This window comes from Watersipora subatra, chromosome 5 (genome assembly GCF_963576615.1).
Source record: "Watersipora subatra chromosome 5, tzWatSuba1.1, whole genome shotgun sequence".
NCBI classification, from domain to species: domain Eukaryota; kingdom Metazoa; phylum Bryozoa; class Gymnolaemata; order Cheilostomatida; family Watersiporidae; genus Watersipora; species Watersipora subatra.
In genome coordinates this window covers 10,614,047-10,630,170 of record NC_088712.1, presented here as the reverse complement: position 1 = coordinate 10,630,170, position 16,124 = coordinate 10,614,047, and the positions used below count along the sequence as shown (strand labels likewise).

The 16,124-nt window shown below is 34.0% G+C and overlaps 1 pseudogene; it reads right to left on the bottom strand.

Moving 5' to 3' along the window:
• Positions 1–415: 415 nt before the first annotated feature.
• Positions 416–3,171, bottom strand: LOC137397108 (piggyBac transposable element-derived protein 3-like; annotated as a pseudogene).
• Between the last annotated feature and the right edge of the window lie 12,953 nt (positions 3,172–16,124).

Here is a 16,124-nt window from a genome sequence, read left to right as displayed (position 1 = left end):
GCCCCCAACCCTTATTCCCAATCAGTTGTTCAACAGGAAATATTATTTTATAAGTTATCTACTGTTAATAATATTTGATAATTGTTCTTATAGAAAAAAATACATTAGTATTGATTAGAATGTCAAAACTATTTAACTTTTCAATTCATAAAAGCGAAAATCATATAAAATGCTAATTTTTTCCATGAACCATTCAGAATCACAAGCAGCAAAGTTAGTGGAGAGACAGCTATTCAAGACAAGCTTTTTAATCATTGTTGTGTAGCAAATTACAGAGCATAAAGTGGCCAACTGCATCTACATGTACATTCGAACCATCTTTCCAACATTGATTCATCTCTATTAATTTTTATAGCAAATCTGTTAGTTCATCACAAGAAAGAGAAGGCAGGGACTCAGACTGATGAAGCAGCAGCTATGGTTGTAGCTGGAAGACTGCTATGTTCTGTCTATAGTAGTTAGCTACAATTAGTCTGTCTCCAGAGATGTCCATGGCAAACACCCGATCACTCTCAATAGCGCTGTCTGTCAGCTTTGAGACTACCTCACCTACAATATAATAAGTATATTCAACAGTTACATCAAATTCCTGAGTTTAACTCTCTTTAATATACATGTAATTTAATCAAACTTGTCTAAAGGTTTACACTGTATTCTTCAGTTTTTCCGAAAAATAGGTAATGTCAGAGTAATCCTCCCCTCGCATAGACTCATCCATCACTGAACTGGCATAGAACTACGCAACAGCTAATTATTTAGTTGTTTCTTGGAAGGCCGTGTGAAATATTTGTCATGAAAATACCATAAAATTGTAAGGCTATAACGTCATTCCATTTTGTAGAAAAACTTTGACAAGGTTTTATTTATTATTGTGTTGCTTTTTGTGAGAAAATAATATTAAGTTTTTATTCATAACAACCTTCAGACTTCAACCGCATCACTCTCCAGCTATGTTCCAACTTATTGAGTTATGTTTACACTAAGCTGAGAGTGCAGCGCTAGCCTAATTACTACTAGAGCAAGTCTATCTTCACTTGACAGGCTGCCTTTCAAGAGCCCGGCATGCTTAATACAAATAAGCTAACTACCAGCTGATTGGGTTATGAACATGTTGCAGACCACTAATTACAAATATTATGTTGTCTCTGACAGTCATAGAAATGTTGGCAAGATGCCAAATACCAGCTATAAAAAAGAGTCAATAGCAGATTAAAAATAACATCCAGATATAAATTACCTGTGTAGCCTGCAGTTCAAGGTTCACGGTCAAAGGCTAATAAGTAATTATATGAGATTTGTTCAGAATTAATGTGAATTGGTTTATAAAAAAGTATGTATCTTATAAGTAGAAGCTTAGGCGCTAATTTTATTCTTACTTCAACTAACTGACACGCAAAGCAGTCTTAAAATATAAGTTCACATTTTACTAAAACTAGACAAAGAAAGTGGATAAGAATGTTTTAAATTTTATTTATATTGTGTATGGAAACATTTGATGACCAACATCTTCTTTACTATCATAATATCCCTTTGAGACCCAACAGATTTTGAGCGTATATTTTAAACTTGCAATTATGTTTCTATGACAAAATTGGACAGAATACCACATAAAACCAAGTTTTCTTTCTAAATGTATATTATCGGCAGCACTACTGACTGTCCCCTGTAGAGGACACTGGAACTCGGTGACTATAAAAGTGGTCTAAAACACTTGTTATAGATGCAACATTAAAACTAAGCATAAAGGCCTAAAGCAGCAATCAACCATTTAGAATTGTAAGCAAAGCTAGCAGGTACTTTTATCAAATAACATGAAGCAATTTCTGCTTGCATTGATACACAAAAAACATTGCATTTTGTGCAGCGTATGCTAGTTTTGTTCAAGCAACCTTCTCGTCTACAACGAGCACTATTATTCAGTTTCACCGCTTCTGGCAAATGTTTTGCTCCCTTTTCCCGATTGTACGCCATTGGAAGTGGAACTATTTTCTGGTAGTTTGTAGCTCGTCATCTATCGTGTAATCACTATCAGCTTCCTTTGCTGCTGATGCTATTATTTGTTCTCCCAAAATGAAACGATAGTCAAATAACTGCATGAGTTTGTTTGACGAGTTGGATTGTCTCTAGGTAAGCCAGCAGTTGTTAACTGCTAAGTCTAGAAGAGGATTTATCACGCGAATGGGCCATCGTTTTGATCTTGCTGTTACTCTGTGGTAAGAAATGGCTTGGTCACAAAGATCAACACCACCCATCGATAAATTGTATTTTTGAAAAACCGCTGGTCTGGGTACAGTAATGAATTGCTTTTTTTGCTTAAACCATCTTTTACAATCTTCAACAGGATGCAATCCATGCAAAGAAGACGCCGTTAAAATGCTTTTTGTGTCGAACCATTTTACGATGCTAATTGGTTCATTCCCCCTACTCACTGTAACAAATTGCTCCATTGTACCCGTTCCTTTTGATTTCATGACCTTGTCAGAAGAGAACTGCACTGGCACATATTTAGCACTTATCGTTCCAGTAAGAGAGATACTTCGCTTAGCTAAATGCTCAATCAGTGAAATTGTTGTAAAAAACCTGTCACGGAACACATGCTTGCCCGGCCCTAAATCGTTTGTTAAATGAAGCACCGCTCCTATTCCTTGCCCTCCTGATCCATCCTTTAACTTGAATTTAGCAAATGTTCCTTCTCCTTTATAAATTTCAAAATCATAAACTAGTCCACTTGAACCCGCCAAAACAAAGCTTTTAAACCTGTGGGGTTTGGTTTCCTTGGAACATACTGCCGTGCGGGACACCTGCCTGTGAACGAAATCATCTGCTCGTCAATGCTTAAGAAACTTTCTCGTGATAATTCAGTGCAGATCTTTCTGATATGCTCCACTAATGGTGTAACTTTCCACAACGTGTTCTCTTTTTTAGCTTTTTCACTTATGAGCACATTATCTACAACTTTCAAGTTGTTCCGTATCTTAAAAAACTATTTTTAGTGATCGCATTTGCAACAATAGGCACTTTGGTTTTCTTTTCCCAATACATCCTGAGCCGCTTCATGCCGATGCATCCGATTACCAAGCCGATCCCAAAAAATGTTTTGATCTCAGCCGGCATCACCCTCAGAGATTTACCTGAATGCTGAGTATGATAGCAATTGGTTAAATCCGCCATTGACTCAAATGTTTTATTACAAAAATACTTGCCAATGGCTTCTACTGGGTTTTCACAATCATCCATCTCAGCAGTTTGATGTAATACTTTGAACTTGCTGACAAAGCTATCACTTTTGCGGAAATGTTTTTTTTTGAAGTTTTTTGCTCCTTTTTGATGGTGGTGGCTCAACATCATCATCTGATTCTTCGGAATGATTCAATAGGGATGCACTGCTAGGGTCATAATCTACATCTGCATCACTGTCATCTGAACATAAGTCTAGGTCAGAGTTGTCAAGTCGTTCTAATACATTAATGGCATCAATGTCAGTTAAATTTCCTGATGGTCTTTTCCTTGGTAGTCCTAAAATGAATAAAAACAAAAATGCTTCAGGTTTAACATTAATCCTAATAGTAAAGATAATCGAAATTTATTTTATTTCAGTATTTTTAATTATAGCTATTCATCAAAATATTGAGTGGTAATGTGAAAGACTTTTTAGCTAGCATAAAATAAAAACCATTAAATAAGATGAAAAAGCTATTAGAAAGAAATATTCACCATAACTTTAAATTTATAGTTGATCTAATTCATAGGCATCAAAACCCAATGTCCCTTGTGAGGGACATTGAAAAATTATTTTCAATAAAAACAGTAGCAAAAACGTTTTTGAAAAGCTTTTATGAGCTTGTGATAGAGGAATATGTTCACAACAACAATAACTAATCAAAACTTTTTAAACAATAGAAAAACTTAATTAATTGAAGAATTTACCTGAAGAAGTTGAAGCACATGGATCAGAACAGGAAGCAGCCATTTTGTTTTTGTTGTAGTTCTTTACTGAAGGAGGTAGCAAATATAAAATTGTGAGATAACAACTCACAATTTGTCCCTTAAATAGGAAATCTGGTTCTTAGTTTCTATAATTCATTTTTGTTGATGATACTGTATAGTTTATGACTGTCCTCTGAGGGGGACATAAGGACTCAGAGGGATATAAATGATAGTAAAGTGATCCGAGATTGTTTTGCTGAATTATTTAACTTCATATACATTTTGTTCGACTCATTTTTTAGTTAATTTTCGTTAATAATATTTATGAAAGTTATCACCCTCAATACGTTTAGACTATAATGATAGCTGTGTGTACAACTTTGAGATATTGGGCTAACACAGGATAAGATAACAATAAAATTTATGATATTCGGTTGATCGGTGATAGGTTACCGAGTTTAAAGGCAAATCTAAAATAATTGGCCAGTAAATAAGGAATAGTGAGAATCATACAGTTACTCCGAATCATGAGCTAATACTAAGTCTATAGCAAGTAGACTATAAGAGATCTCTATTAATATGTATAGTGTTTAATATCACTATGAGAAGTAGTCAGGGTAGCATTACATGGGTTTACATCAACACTATGTATCTACTAGTATATATATATATCAATTACTAGATTGTACAGCATATTTGTCACCACAACTGCTCACACATATTCTGTATATCATTTATAAGTAAACTAACCAGTTGAGCTATCCAGGATTCTCACGGCGCTGCTTTCATATGCTGCCACCAGGACATATTTCTCACCATGGCATGCTACTCCTAGTGGATAACGCACAACTTTACAAGTCCAAAGCAGCTGACCTTGAGTGATGTCTACCAAACAGACTTGAGATGAGCCGTAGTTAGACACAACAACTTTGTTTGATCCTGAAACACATAGCGATACATCTTTTTGGCTAAGCTGAGGACAATAAATGTCTTTGAGTTTATTGCCTGCCAGTGAGTAAATGATGAGAAGCTTGTTCTTTCTGTCTGGAGCAACTACTTTATTACAAGTGATGGCTAGTCCTGAGAAGGCGGAGCAAGAGTCATTGTGACTCCAGGAAGTGACTTGCTCTCCCTGCTGGTCGTGTACATAGATGGTCCAAGGCTTCCCAAAAACCAATGTATATAGTCTGTCCTTGTAGACCTCCATTGCTTTAGGATAGTTGTTGAATGTGATGAATGAGCCTTTTACTTGGTAGTTGTTGTCAATAGTAGCTACTGCTTTATTATACATTCCAGTTAATATTTGAGAGTTCCAGACTCTTGCTGAATAAGGAGCTGATGGTAAAGAGACTGTGTGAAGGAGTTTGAGGGACTTTGGAAGATGTTTAGAAGGTTGGACCTCCGGCTGCTTTCCCATTAGAAACCCATCAGTGGAGACAACTTCTAGCATTATCTCACTACTTCCATCTGTAAGTGTTTAAGTATAAATAAATGCACAAATAACTTATTTCAAAAAGTTATTGTAAGGTGGATGAAGTTGTTAAACAATAACGATAGAATATTTAGTTTTAAATATGCTTGCCAACAATATATCCATAAAACTTATATTTAGTTTGCAATCTGAATACTGAAAGTAAAGACATAATTTTAGATTTTTGGCTGGTTGATTATGGATAGTTTAGGGCAACTGAAAATTTGTTGAGAGTTTATGGGTGCTTCAAGATGTTTTAAGTAAAACCTGTTCTTTAGATTGTTCATTTGGTTTCTCCTCTAAAGTTGTTCGCTGTTTGATCAACAGAGTTATGCATATGAGTCTGTCATAGCACTATATGCCAATAATACATTTAACACTGACTAGGCGGTATTTCATAGCAATGCTATAATTGTCTCAAACAGTTACTATGAAAATATTTTTAAAAGGGTAACAACACTTTCATTGCAATATTTTCATACTATTATAATACTGTGTGCATATGAAGGACTTTCAACCTCATTCAGTCAGCTGTAAGTTTAATGTGAAATGGTATGTACAACACAGGCACGAAAATAAATTTCTGGATTAAAATTATTTGCAGTAGCCACCTTTTAGTGACCTAATTACATGACACAGATCTATACTATTCATTAATCGAGTTCAACGAAACTCATCTCCAAGGTAAGCTTATAATTTTATTAGATTAAACACATAATAGTTGCAATATTACAATAAAATATGCATGTGCGTGGTAAATGTTTTGTTTTATAAAGTCAGCTGTTAAAATTCATCTCCAATTATTTACAAATGCAAATTTGTTTTAGTTGTATCAATGCTTTTAACCAGTTTTACAAGTCTATGGATCAATATATGACATTAATGTGATGAATAAGGGTGACTGGGCAAAACCCAAAAAAATTATTGAGACGCGCAACGGGCCAGGCATATGAAAAAAGACTGTCAGCCAAGCCTGGCCGAGAAATGCTCGAGTAATCTCTACCCGACAGGGCTCCTCATCGTGCCCGACGATGAGGAGATTGAGCCAATCAGAAGTACAAATGCCGGACAAGCCGGCAGCTGAGCTGGCATCACAAAGACTGACATGCTGCCGTGCCAGTCAAAGCCGGCCACCTAGCCACTAGAAAAGAATTGCTAATCTTAATTTTCTGAGAAGACATATAAGGAGTCAGGCAATCTAGAAAAGATATATAAGGAGACAGACAATCAAGAGAAGGCAGATGATAAGAAAGCTTTTTCATTGCAGTGTTGATATAAATTTATAAAAAAATTTGCTCGTCAAAGCTGCATTGTTTTGAGGTTTTCACAAACCTTTTTTGCAGGTCAAGTCCCATAAATTCCCTCAGTCGAGCAACAACGGCACTTATCAATAAATTTCATTTAGTCTGCTATTGCATATCTCCCAGCTGGACACGTGTAGACTCATAGTAGTCATTAGTTTCTGTTATTATAACATCTCAAAAAATACGTACATTTTATTCAGTAGGAAAAAATATAAAAAAAACTCAAGGAAAGCTGTGCCAGCAGGTGAGATGAAGTTAGGGGCTGAGTGAGAGGAAAATAATTGGAGCCATTGCAGCTTATCACCATCAAAGTCAGTGAAATTTTGTCAACCATTACAGGCTAAGGTATAGTTAAATTTCCTCAGCCACTGTTTCACTAGCAGTTATAACACTAGTATTCTGCTAATTGGGCTTCTATGTAGTGGCAATTGTCATATATTAACAACATCATAACTTGCAAATACCACATGATCAACATCTGAGCTTTCCCTCAGATAATCTTTTCAAATTTTTTAAGATGTGGTTGCATCAAAACGGTCAATTTGTTGAAATTAAAACCAATAAAAGGCTAAAACATCAGCTAGAATTTAATGTCATTTTTTCCTTTGTAGACGAACCCTGCATGCACAGAGATATATGCATTTGAATGAGACCATCTTTTTGAAAGCTCAGATTCCAGCGGGTGCTTCATTTGTGACGTAACGAGGGATACCAATGACAAGAGCCTACGAGCAATAAATATAAGATCTCTTCATTAGCCAATAATCAGGACAAAATTTTTATATAGGTCATATTAAATGTTATCACTCGTAAAACGAGTTGTTTTTGATGTAGAAGATTCTCGTTGTTAGAGAGATGACTCTATTACTAGTTAGTTTTGCACATCGACTACTAGTAGATTACTAGTACATGCATCGACATATTTATTTTACATAAATCATCAGACATGCGGACAGATTATTGTTAGAGACAACAGGCGTCAGCAGCATTATGCTGCAGAGGAAGATAGGAGAATGGAGGTAAGTCTATTGTTAACTTGGAGTATCCTATATATACATATATTCCAGGCTAACAGTATTAGTGTTAGTAGTCATGAATACATCAACTAATAAGTAAAGTTATAACTTTTTGCTATCACGAATCATTGTTGCATAAACTTTTTAATTGCTTCCTAACTTTCTATCATTTCACCTAGCTATAGCATTTTCCTTGGTATTTTTAGCAAGTAATTTAGATTTATGATTAGAATTCACGTTCAGTGTGTAAAAAGGAAGGAAAATCGATTGATCAATGCTCACCTTCAACTCTCAGAAACAAAGCTTTCGATTGTTGGCTCGGCGTATTTATAAACATATTTATATAAGCCTTTGTTAAACATTTATTTGTTTTGAAAATTACACTCGCGATCTATTTAACTCTCAAATTGAAAGCTTCCAGTAGATACACGTTAGAACAATATAACCGCCCCCTCAACACTTCCAGGTGTTCATAACTAGCCGCCTAACATTAGCCGGCCCTACTTGCAACCAGTGAATACAGGTCTGGTTTACAGATTCACTAGAGGAGCAGTTGTCTCGGTCTGGAAACTGCCATAAACAAGAAAGAAAGACACGAATGTGTGATGTACAAACCATAATATGTTTTGTTTGAGTTTGCTGCAGTAGATTAATTTGTTTTATTATATGAACTGAAACTATATGAATGGCCACAACTCGGAGGGATGTTTTAATAAAAACTTTGTGATGCGATGAAAATCTTTAGGCTTGTGAAAAATTATATACAAGTAATTAAGTATTATTGTTGAAAACAATGCAAAACATGATTTGCAGAACATATTGAGTACATTATAGCCCTGTTATCATCTGTGTTAAAATCTTTTCTCATAGATGGTTTATGAAGTGTAATCAGAGCTGTATTGACAGGTACTTTTGGATAGCTCGACTCAATTCCAACGGACCAAATATTAGGTTCAAAAAATATTGTGTTCCACCCTACTAAGTGAAAACAGCTGAGTCCACAAACCACCAACAATGCAAGTGCAAGAATGGTTTTATTAACCCTTTTGTCAGAATTGGTGGGTTAATTGATTTCAATGAACTTGATGTTGTTTTGCGTTCACTATTTCGGTCAACTCATAAAACCATTGGTTTTGTACTTGAATTAACTAATCGAGTGGGACCAGTAAAATTTTCTACAAATTGATACTAATAATGACTAGATAACATAGACTATTCAAGACTTTTTGGGATGCCATTGGTTTGGCCATATATTTGTACATATTACTTCCAAAGATGGTGAAGTGCCTATTTTATTCGGTAGATAGTTTCCGGTGTGAGTGTAGCAACCGAAAACTCAGCTGATACAAAGGCGTTTTTTGAGGCGTTTGAGACATCCATAATAATGTATCTGTAGCTAGATTTAAAACGATTTCTGGCCAACATTAGCAAATGCAAAATATATGCCAACAGAGCCGCATAGGACTAAACTTTTATCGCAATAGCTGATGTGAATATGAGAGATAGAGACAGGTTGTATCAGTTGTTACATTATTTTGAGCAAGTTCTTTTGGCCTGAGCATTTTTACCGTGATCAATTTCTGTCGATTTTCATCTTCTAACATCTTGGCAATGAGATTGCCTAACACAACAAACAACATATCAACTAATAGACAAAAAAATACTTTCTTTTAAGATCAACTCAAATTTGACGCAACCAGATCTTTAATCATTGATAAATCGGTTCATAAATATATTAAGGGTTTGAAAACATTGATATCTACTTTTTGTGTTAAATAGGCGACCGTCTCATTAACATCCACAAAAAAACGACATTAAATATGTTTGCCCATGGAACCGATAAAATATATTTATGTCATTTTCCAACAGTAAAATGGTTCACAAGGTAATTATACGCAAAACAAATTGTTTAGAAAACCATTTATTACAAATTTGCTATAATTGATTATGTAACCCAATTAAAATATAATATATGAAATATATAGAAAGTTCTTACAATTGGTTGTTGAAATAACATGGTGGCAAAATTGTTATGTAGTCTTCAACTTTTTCGCTTTCAAATCAATTTTTTTACCGGGACACAAATCCATATCCGGTAAAACCTAATACTTGACAAAGACATGTATAGAACGCCATGACTTTTAAACTCTAGTATAGAAAACCTATTTACTATTTAGTACCAAAATATTTGGTATAAAATTTTACATTAGGTAATGCCTTAGAAAACACTCTGTGTTGTAGGTTGACCTTAGACACTTTTCAACCATTTTGAAAAAGAAACTTAGAATGTCTAAGTCGGATGAATTATCAATATTATTACAGCGTATTACATTATTATTACTGATGAATATAAAATAATCAATCTCATTAGTACCATTGTTCAATAAATATCAAACAGTCTGTAGATATAAAATTATTGAAACTTTGTTGTGCTAATGTATCTGACACGGCTGGTCATTCCTAAGAAATCGTGATAAAAAATTATTTTGTGCAAAATGAAACTACGCCGATGATGGCTTGGAAACTTATTTTATTGGCTCATTGCAGGCAGATTATCATTTTCCTTTGTTTGAGTACAAATGCAATAAAAAGTTTGATAAAACCACATCATGTGGTTTCATTTAGCGCTTTCATTGCCACATCATTTAGCTATACGCAACTGCTTTGCTGATCTGTACTGATGCAACTCAGATTAGCCTAGGAGTTAAACAATTGCTGATCATTCCATCTTTTACTAGCAATTCTGATATTCCACTTTGTATGACAGTTTTACAGTCTAGGTTTACAGGCTGCCAATTATGGAGAATGATAGATAAATGAAAATAATAATTTTCCTGACTAGACTTACTTTTCTCTCTAACTTCGCTGACTGAATGTACTTGTACTGATGGTATGATTTCATCAATCAGCCTTTGTATCTCATTCTTTGTATCTGTGTAGCTAGAGACTAAGTCACACTGCAATGACAGTATAAACAGTTGAAGTCTTCAAGCAAAAGAGACTGTGAGGCAACAAAACATACACAAATCACCAATTAGCTAAATTTTAAATTATCTGCATAATTCCTATGCGTTTTATAAGGTGCTGCTGAATTGACACACTTTATCTGGGTGCGTGTCTTGCTCTGCGTGTGGTTGTGTAAGCATGTGTAAGTAGGTATGGTTGTGGATAGGTGCATAGGGAGGTAAGCGCGTGTTGGCGGTGTATGCCTACTAAAGCTACCAGTATACTGACAGCTCATATTCCATAAGCAAAATGAATACATAACAAAGCAAAATGAAGCTATATGGGAGACACATGGACTTATTCACATTTTAAGTTTAAAGCTCATGAAGTTCAGCATTGCACTATAATTAAAGGTTTCCAAATTCAATAGCTGTAAAGAATACCACATCAACACAAGTCTAATATTTAATTATTTCTCAAAGTTACAGTGCTGTGAGGGTGTTCCTGTAAGCAAAGACCCTAATTACTTTAATAAACTGCCATTTAGACTATGCAATAGTGCTCTGGGCACCATTTAACTACAAGGCTTATCTATCACTGCAAGTGAAAACCCGCATCTAACATCGACCATGTTTTCTGAAGTTACATGACCAAAGCCGCCCCTTCTATAAAGCTGCAAATTGAAAGAGCAGAAAACTGTGATAATATATTTAATTCTGATAGAAAGAGTAGAGCTAAAATACATGACACACGGTCAAAAGTCTATAGAAGTAAATGTATGAAGAGAATAAATGTCTAGAAATGCAAAAATGCTGCAGCACAAACTTGAAACTTTAGTCAAAGGCTTGTCAAACTTCCGTGGAAGATCTGAAAGACCTGTTTTGGCCTAAAAGTTTAAGGTGATCACCTCTGGAAAAGCTCATGTTGCAAATATTTCAGGTTCTAAATTGGCTTGTTTTAATCTGGTTCTGTCAATAGCAGTACATATTTTGAGGTGCTACACCATTTTCCTTTAAGTCAGGTTCACAAGGAGAAGAATGTTGTCAACTGGCACCATTCTTTAGCAAGACAATTCTAACCACACACAGCCAAAGTCACTCCAGATAAGTTTGCAAGTATTAACTGGAGGTCTCTCAGAATTTCAGCTCCAAAGTTAACTTTTAGTGGCTATTATCTGTTTTGTCCAACAAAAACGCTTTAGGCGGAAAACACCTTTTCGCTATAAAAAGCGAATAGGAAAAAAACTCACCGCATAGTAGACCAGCCATCTTATATTCTGGCCAAGTCAAAAATTTAGGAAATTAATGGAACAAGTGTATTGAGATGCAAGCAGCCTATGTAGAAAAATGACATACTCTACAATGTTATATGTTTCAAATAAAAACTTCCAGATTAAAGTGTCTTTACTGATCGAATCATGTATATACCTGATGAGCATGCTTAGCTCGAGACTTGGTTTTGGACTTGATATTTCTTATTTGGCTCCATTTCTTAAGTATCTCATCTTCCAGAAAGTCTGTCATGAGCGTTTTGGTTGTTAGTCGATCCTCTGTATATTCAGCTTCTAGCTGTTTGTACTTAGACTCCAAAGCTTTGATCTTCAACAAGTTAATCAATCTTATGACTACATTCGTCTTAAAAGCACTAATACTGCTACATGCAAAAGCGTTTTACTGACTTTGACAAAATATTAATTAGTTTACAATAGCTGGTTATCACCACCTGCAATTGTGGAAATCGTCCACAATAGACTACACTGTCAAATACATTGCAATAATTGCGTAACTACACAAATGAAAATTTAAAATTATATCACATCATATATGCCACATATGGAAACATTATGTTTATCATGTATAACCTCACAAGATAAGCTATTGCACAGTTTAGTTTCACTTTGCGCAATATTATGAAAAGACTTTGACAACTGCTAATAGAAAAGACTATTTGAGAAAAAGGTAGTATACAACTTAGAAATAAATTTTTGAATTGTTAAACAGCATAAATCAAATATTTATTATGTGGACGCATAAGCACTTTTATACAGTTTTTTGGAATTTATTTCACTTTAAAAAATATAGTCAAAATACATTTTTTGAATAGAAGTTTATCCGTGATCCACTTGACCTCCCATCCAGTCATACATAACAAGTTTATAAAAAAGGATGCATTTGCAAAAAAATAACAGAAATAGGTTCACAACAAGAGCATTACCATAATTTTAGAGGCTTTTAAAAATGTATAGGTATTCAAGTTGATAATCATTCATGTTAACCTTTGTATATTATAGTATTATTATTAACATTTTTTTTTATAGTATTATTATCTAGCTCTATAGGAATTATAACGACAAGATATTGAGAATTACTCAAACTTTTTAGCATTTTAACTAAAACGATCTTGTTAACTAATAACATCTGGAATTAATAAATGCTTTGTTAAACACTTGGCAATGTAATTACAACCTGCGCATCCCTTCTATCATGAATCCTTTGCACCGTCTCAGTCGTTTCCTTGTCATACTCAGCAAGTGTTTGAGAGGTAAACTTGAAGATTTGCTCCAAACCTTCCTCCTTCTCAATCATCCCTTTCTTTAGCTTGTTAATCTCATCACTAAGTTGATCAACAAGGTCCTCCAATGACATCAGCTGATGAAACTTTCCTGAAAAAAAAAAAAAGTTCCCAATTAAACTTGTACAATTTTTCTAATTACGAGAACATTTAGCTGATTGTCACTAAAATATTTTATTTAAAATTACAGGTTTTGAAAGAGATAGAGCGGTGACAAAAGCTTAGCAACATTTAATAAAATTAATTATTTGTAAGGTAAACCCTTTCGCTGCCAAAGACACATTTATGCGTATTCTAGGGTTGAGTGCCACAGACGAATAATTTTCATTTTTTCAGCAATTGCGTAGTAACTTCATTTTTGTTGACAACATAACCCACAATCTTTGGGACTTTCAGGATATTGACAATGTTGTCGGAAAATATCTTTATAAAACTAGCCTAAAATAACGAACCAATTTAAAACTTTTTTTTGAGAACTACTAATCAAAAACGAACAATTTTTGTGTGAGTTCATAAAATGTCAGGCATGAGTCAGAAAACGGGTAATTTATTATGTTGATGACGTTATAGCCAATTCAGATTTAGATTTTGGCAATTACACAGATAATTAAAGTTGCAGCAGTGACTCTGATAGTGGTGAAAGTAATAGTTTCTTAAGAGTGAGGAACGTTGTGGAGGATCGTCTTAGCTTCGTAGCGATCGCTTCACATAGCTTTATCATTGCACAAAGTATAGATACGTTGAATTTTTTGCATAGCAGCGTTAGTTAAAATGATGACAAAATAAAATATGATACAAAAGATGTTCTAGATAAAATTTGAAAATGAAAAAATGTTGTATGCCAATCATCCAGCAATGTCAACAATTTTCGGTAAGAAAGCTGGCACTAGGCCAATAGCTAAATTTGTACATGGATGGCAGTGAAAGGGTTAAAATGTAAACTGATTGGTGAGTGGGTGGCTAGCATATAAATACCTGCTGCAGTTATTATGATATATTTAATGTCCAGGTAACAAGGTATATGAAATATGCACATTATGTTAAAACAAGAGGTGAAGTTTTAACAAATATATTATATATACTAAAAAATAATATCAATCAGTTGCACAAATTTTATTGATGATCCATCACTAAACTACTTATCAAATAGGTATAATAACAGTAGCAAGTCAAGGATGTCTTGGTAAAACTCTTCATATATATGAAAGTTCTCTGCATTGTATCACCTACAAAAGTTACTTTCAGTATTTTAGTAATCTAACTAAGACAATTAGTTTATGAGGTGAAATATTTAATTCAAACCAGTAAAAATTATAAAATTTTAATGAAATATTTTGAAGTTACTTTATAATACAATTAGCCAAGTTTTCCTTATAGTCTATGTACAATGCTGCTATCAAAGTTACCACCTACCGTCATTGCAAAATTTGGATTTGCCAACGCATTCAATGCAGATCATCTTCAGACATTTATCACATCCCATGCTGACTGGCTTGTCAGTGTGATCAGCACAGAATCTGCTTTGCTGACTCTTCAGTAGCTCATACTGCTCCATGTTTATGGTTGGATGATCTTTTCCAATCTCTTCATGGTACTCTCGATGGAACTAAAATGCAAAATGGGTCAGAACAAATGTCAAAGTGACTCAAATCTATATGAATGGGTTGTTCAAAAATGATTTGAAGGTGCGATGAGAAATGTATTTAAAAAGTTTGCTAGTTACTTCAGGTGACCAACAACACTTTTCACACAACAAAATTGTCTATAATCAACCCAATTCTAGATAAAGCAGACTGCAATTCACTAGGTATTTCAATGTGGTTGCACTATTTTAATTCTCATTACAAAGTTTCAAAAATAGACTGCTGTTGCCAAAAGTACAATTTGTCAGCCAAAATGATATATTTGACCAAATAAATTCATTTAATAACTTCTTCTAACCTCTTCTTATTTACTGATGTCTACTGAGGTATAAAAACGGAGGAACAATAAAACTTGCTTATCAATAGATAATTGATAACAGATATTAACAATACTTACATTGAAAAACATCAGCAAAACCTTATTAAAAATTAACAAAACAGTTGCTTACCAATAGAAAATTGATATAATCTATCACAGTGTGCACAGTTAGTAACAGTGGTTGTTCATAAATATTCACAAAAAGGTCATTATCCTATAAACAACTTTTTTTCACAAATACATGTTTATTCCAAATATGACAGAAAACATATTACTTCAAAACTACAATTTAAAAGAATATCACAACTTAATAAGCTGGTGCCGGAAAATATTAAAACTGTGATGATAATGAAGTACGTCTTTGTGGTTAGTTGTAGCAAAGATAGCAGCAGTTCTTGTAGCATAAAGGAAGAAATTTTGTAAAAGCACTATGTTGCTCAAAACTTGACATTAATAAATGAATTAATATTAAATAAATGGTAACTATGATGTGAATGATTTTCTTGTTGTTCATCACTTGTGAGATGCAGAGAAAACCTGACTGAAACTTTTACAGATAATTAGCAACCATATTCTCTCAGTTTATACTATAAAACACTGGCTTGATCAGAACCTCTGAACAAATGAAATGTAACCAGCAAAATTTTATAAAGAGCTGCAAAATGAGATTCATTACAGATAACCATATTCAGCAGAAAACTGTTAATTAGTGATGCAATTTTGATAACTTTGAAGTTTAACTATTCCTTAATACCTAATGCTATAATGTCGAATAAAAAATAAAATATCAACTCCTTCATACCTCATGATGTTTTACACAGTAAATTGTATCACACAGTTGACAATAAGAAAATGCTTGTTCGTTATCCTTTCCTTTTTTTGCGCAGAGATCACATGACTTTGGCTTATTCCTGGTTATATCATACG